General features: G+C 37.1%; 1 pseudogene; it reads left to right on the top strand.

The window, feature by feature from the left end:
- Positions 1-5451: 5451 nt before the first annotated feature.
- LOC109576032 (tRNA-splicing endonuclease subunit Sen15 pseudogene) lies at positions 5452-5948 on the top strand (annotated as a pseudogene).
- Positions 5949-6162: the final 214 nt, after the last annotated feature.

Consider the following 6162-nt stretch of genomic DNA (forward strand, 5'->3'; position numbering starts at 1 on the left):
GCCAGGGAGAACTACCATGGAACTATAAGCTCACCAGGTTCAGTGACCAAAAGTTAACCTGGTTTGGCCTCAACTAAAATACTCAGCTTTATTTAATTCCACCTCAATCATTTTATCTTCTGGGAGTCTTCTAAGGGACACAGGGCCATAGTCAAGGCCCTGCTTGTCCATTTCTTAAAATCCCTGTTTATTACTTTATTCTTTATTACTCTAAATTTCTTGCTTTGCTCTAAGAATGAGAGTCTCAATATCAGGGATCATATCTTTTTTCATTGAACAATACTTAATTCAGTACCTTTCATCACCAAGCTTCCTAAACCTAGAATAATGCAAAACAGAGAAAAAGCCCCCATAAATAATTGTTAAAATAATAATTTAATAAATAATGAAACAATGAATAATGAAAGATTTAATTTAGAAACTTTAGCTTATGGGCAGGATACAGGTGGTTCAAAGCGGAGAGAGCTAATAGGAAAAAGTTAATTTTAAGTCAACTCTATCTTTTTACATCCCAGAGCCATTACAAAAAATTTCAAGAAGTTCACTGTATAACGCAATTACAAGGTAATCCACACAGCAAGTTGCTTAACAAGTTCTCTGGTCTCTGTGAACTTTAAATCTGTTAAAAACAAAACTGGTAAGAAGCGTAGGTAAACAAACATCAAAGTCAATGACATAAATTTGGATTGTTCACAGTTCAGGGTAAATATATAACACAGGCTAACAGGTAGCAAAGGAGTTAAGGGGTGGCACTGGAGGGAAGAAAGAGTAAACCAGAAATTTTACTTCTAAACAAGGGAAATTTCAACAACACTCAAATGCCTAATTCACCTCAAACTGTTGTTTCATTTAAGGAAAGTGAAATGATACAAAGACTTTCCATTGAATAAAACCTGGGCCAAAGTGATGGACAAATTATTCTTTAAACATTTGCCACTGACATTGAATAAAGCAATCAAAAGACAGCAAAGGATTTCTAAATCTACTCCATTCTCCCTTGAGAGCACAATTCAAGTAAGAACTATTGCTGTGTCTGTCTCCCTGGTTCATTTGAAAATTGAAATGTCTCTTCAATTCAAACAGAGCAAAATGGAAGAGAGGGATGGTCTGCAAGCTTACAAAACTAGCTGATCATTCTGAATGGGAGAAATTGTCTAAAATGGAACTATTAGGAGTTCCACAGACATAAAGAGTATGAAGTAGTCTATACTGGTATCGCTAGGCTGATAAGGAGTTGCAAGGGGACCTGGTATTGAGGGGAACTTAATGCCTTTCATGCCATCCTTTCCCCCACAGGAGATCATTCTATGCACATACATATTCATCTGATCAATATACATCTATTGATGATTTATTTATCATGCAAGACATTCCTAGTTCTGGAAATTCAAAGATAAATAAAACATAGACTGTGAGAAAACCATAATTCAAACAGACACATGCACCCCAATGTGCACTGCAGCACTATTTACAACAGCCAGGATATGGAAGCAACCTAGATGCCCACCAATAGTTGAATGGGTAAAGATGTGGTATATATATACAATGGAATATTACTCAGCCATAAAAAGAAACAAACTGGGTCATTTGCAGAGATGTGGATGGACCTAGAGTCTGTTATACAGTGTGAAGTCGGGAAGAGAAAGAAGCATCATATACTAAGGCATATGTGTAAAATCTAGAAAAATGGTACAGATGAACCTATTTTCAGGGCAAGAAAAGAGACATAGAAGTAGAGAAAGTAGAGGACATGTAGGGAGGAGGGTGGTAGGATGAATTGGGAGACTAGGATTGAGGTATACGCGTTGCCATTCATAAAATAGATAGCTGGTACGCAACTGCTGTATAGAGCAGGAAACTCAGCGTGGTGCTCCATGATGACCTAGGGGCATAGGGTGGGAGGAGGTGGGATAGAGGTCCAAGCTGGTACGCAACTGCTGTATAGAGCAGGAAACTCAGCGTGGTGCTCCATGATGACCTAGGGGCATAGGGTGGGAGGAGGTGGGATAGAGGTCCAAGGGAGAGAGGATCTATGGATACATATAGATGATGCACTTTGTTGTACAGCAGAAACCAACACAACATCACAAAGCAACTACATTGTTGCTGTTGTTTAGTCACTAGGTCATGTCCAACTCTTTGTGACCCCATAGACTGCAATCCATCAGAGTCCTCTGTTTATGGGCTCTCCCAGGCAAGAATACTGGAGTGGGTTGCTATTTCCTTCTCCAAAGGATCTCCCTGACCCAGGGATCAAATCTTTGTCTCCTGCATTACATGCAAATTCTTTGTTTCTCAGTTGAAAAAAGAATAAAAAGTGAAAGTGAAAGTCACTCAGTTGTGTCCGACTCATTGTGACCCCATGGACTATAGAGTCCACGGAATTCTCTAGGCCAGAACACTGGAGGGGGTAGCCTTTCCCTTCTCCAGAAAGAATAAAAACTTAGCCCCTATTTCTGGTTCTGCTAATGGCAGTGTATCTTATGTTAAAATAACCATACTGCAGATAAAAATTATAAACTCTAGACAAAATATAAAATATAACACTTTGGAATAACTGAAGAGGGAAGAAAAGGGGTCAGAAATTCCAGGATATTTAACGCTTGAAAGAAGTGAAAAGCCCTGGAAGAGATCTGTTTCTACAGGGTTTTTCCCTCTGTAAGAACCCCCAGTGCACGCAGTGAAGAACAGCTTTATTCTTTTTGGGTTTTTTTTTTGGATTTTACCTCCGCTGGAGCAGCTAATTACTTTTTTTATTTTATTTTATTTTTAAACTTTACAATATTGTATTAGTTTTGCCAAATATTGAAATGAATCTGCCACAGGTATACCTGTGTTCCCCATCCTGAACCCTCCTCCCTCCTCCCTCCTCATACCCTCCCTCTGGGTCGTCCCAGTGCACCAGCCCCAAGCATCCAGTATCGTGCATCGAACCTGGACTGGCAACTCGTTTCATACATGATATTCTACATGTTTCAATGCCATTCTCCCAAATCTCCCCACCCTCTCCCTCTCCCACAGAGTCCACAAGACTGATCTATACATCAGTGTCTCTTTTGCTGTCTCGTACACAGGGTTATTGTTACCATCTTTCTAAATTCCATATATATGCATTGGTATACTGTATTGGTGTTTTTCTTTCTGGCTTACTTCACTCTGTATAATAGGTTCCAGTTTCATCCATCTCATAAGAACTGATTCAAATGTATTCTTTTTAATGGCTGAGTAATACTCCATTGTGTATATGTACCACAGCTTTCTTATCCATTCATCTGCTGATGGGCATCTAGGTTGCTTCCATGTCCTGGGGAATATATCTACCTAAAGAAACTAAAGACTTATATATAGAAAACTATAAAACACTGGTGAAAGAAATCAAAGAGGACACTAATAGATGAAGAACAGCTTTATTATAAGCAAAAATATGGTCTCAATTTGTTTTGGATTTCAGAGAATGAACTTTGTGCTGCCAAAGTGGCTGAACATTGATAAGAAAAAAGCTGGAAAGAAAGGACATGCAGTTGATGGGAGCCCCATATCCAACTTTAATCTTCCCTAAATTCTTGACTGACACGTGAACTGTTCACCTATGGGAGATATTCTAAATGTTCCAGTGGGAAATAACTATTAATAGTTGAATGTCCAAAACAGAGATGTTAGCTGCTACCAATCACTGTGGAAAGAAAGTATTTGAACCTTGTCAAATCATATCATTTTGGTAAACACTTCTTGAATTTTCTTCCTGGCAAATAATAAAACTAAACTTAATTCAAGGTGATTATCAAGTAAATTAAACACTTGAAATAAAAAAAGAACACTACCTTTCATAAAAAGATGATATGATCTAGAGTCTTCTCAATGTTATGAACATTTATAAAATAATAAAGAAATTACCACACATATAAAGAAGCAGAAAATGTGACTCACTGAGGCAAAAATGTCAATAAAAATGGACCCCAACATGATCCAAGTTTTACACTTAGTAGAAAAGATTTTCAAAATAACTATTAGAATTATGCTTAGGGTTTTAAAAGGATCATAGACAGGGAACCAATTTCAGCAAAGAAATGAAAATTATAAAAAGAATGAAATAGAAAACCTACAATAGAAAAGAATACTATTTAAAATGCTTAAAAAGATAAATTTATTAGCATCTTGGATATTAAGAGGACAGAACAGTGAATGTCAAGATAAATGAAGATTAAGTAATGAGTAACAAAGATAATTTTTTAAATGAACAATGAATCAGTGACCTTAAAGAAAATATTAAATCGTCTAATATATGTGTGTTGGATTCATCAAGAGACAAATAAAAATGGTAGAGAAAAAGTACTGAAGAAATAATGGCAAAAAATTACAATTTCAATGAAAATCATTGACTTCAAAATTCAAGAAGCTCAGCAAACTTCAAGCAGAATTAATACAAAGAAAGGTATAACAACATGATCTTAGACTATCACAATCGAACTGCTGAAAACCAAATACAAAGAATTCTTGAAAGTTTCCAGAGAAAGAAGATTCATTATACACAGAAAAAAAATTTGAATGTAAGTTGACTTCTCATTAGAAAGAGTGAAATTAGAAAACAAAGAAATGATATTTTAAATCTAAAATAAACTCAACAGTTTATGTGCAGAAGAAAAATAAGTCAAAAATGAGAGTAAAATAACAATTTTTAGATAAAATAAACTTGACAGACTCTATCACCAGCAGACCTGCAGTGTAAGAAACCCTAAAGAAAATTCTTTCTGATGAAGGAAAAAGACTCAAAATGAAACATATATACAGACAAAAAGAAAAAAAGAAAAGAATCAGAAATGATAAATAGGCACTAATAAATACTTTTTACATAATAACACAATACTTTTTCATCTCAGTTTCTTTAGAGACCAAATGACTGTTGAAATTTTAAAAATTATACCATTATATTATGAGGTCAGTAATGTGCATAAATATAAATATTTATATGACACGATAGTGCACAAGATAGTGGAAATAAGGAATTAACTATTATAAGGTTCTATTGTTGGAGAAGGAAATGGCAACCCACTCCAGTACTCTTGCCTGGAGAATCCCATGGACGGAGGAGCCTGGTGGGCTACAGTCCACGGGGTCGCAAAGAGTCAGACACGACTGAGTGACTTCACTCACTTCACTATTGTTTTATAATACCCAGTATGTTGTTAAATCTAAATGGACTGTGATATGTTACAGATCCATACTGGAATCACAAGAAAAACCACTAAAAATATACAAATAGAGGTAAAAAGCTAATATAGGAATTAACCAGTTTAAAAGGAAAGAAAGAGAAACAGATAAACTAAGACCAGGTGGAACAAAAAGAAAAATGTTTAAAGGTTAGACAAACGTCAGTCTTATCAATAATTATATTAAATATAGGGGCGTGGAGAGAGCAGCGCGGTGCACCACGGGCGTGCCACGTGGCTGGGCATGGAGGAACGCAGAGAGTCCCAGCCGACCGCAGGCGCGACGGGGCGGCGATTGCGGTGGCGGCAGCGCCCACCCACGGGCCCCCCGAGGACACCTGGATGGGCACGCACCCTAAGTATTTAGAAATGATGGAGTTAATTATAAGAGATGCCACCCAAGCTTATACAGCGTTCTTGGCTTGCCTGGACCTCATAGTGAGTAAAAGCTGGCATGAAGTAAACTGTGTGGGATTACTAGATCTCCAGCTCATCCACCTTCTCAGCACTGAGACAGAAGCAGAAGGGTTTACAGTCTGTGGTACCTACGCCCATCAGTGCTTCCCTCAGCCATAACAGGATAAGGGGGATCTTGAAGGCATCCTGAAAATAGCAAGGTGATCCCGATTGCCTATGTCTTTTACTTTGGCCATAGTGGAGTCTGACTCCACAACAGTCTACTACAAACTCACTGATGGATTTATGCTGCCAGATCCTAAGAATATTTCCCTTAGAAGATGACACCTATACTTCTTGATGCTTATTTTATTCACACAGAACTGGATTGTGAACCATCAGCTTGGTTCATCTTTGATTTGAGATAGTAAGAGATGACTTAGCTGGTCCAATTCCAGAAGTTTTCTGTTTTGAAGAATAAAACTTTCCCATATAGAAGAATGTATTTTGTTACAAAAAAAATAGTAAGATAGTAGCTCTAGAAATTTCTTATCTGGAG

The sequence above is a fragment of the Bos indicus genome, chromosome 22 (assembly GCF_029378745.1).
Source record: "Bos indicus isolate NIAB-ARS_2022 breed Sahiwal x Tharparkar chromosome 22, NIAB-ARS_B.indTharparkar_mat_pri_1.0, whole genome shotgun sequence".
Taxonomy (NCBI): Eukaryota; Metazoa; Chordata; class Mammalia; order Artiodactyla; family Bovidae; genus Bos; species Bos indicus.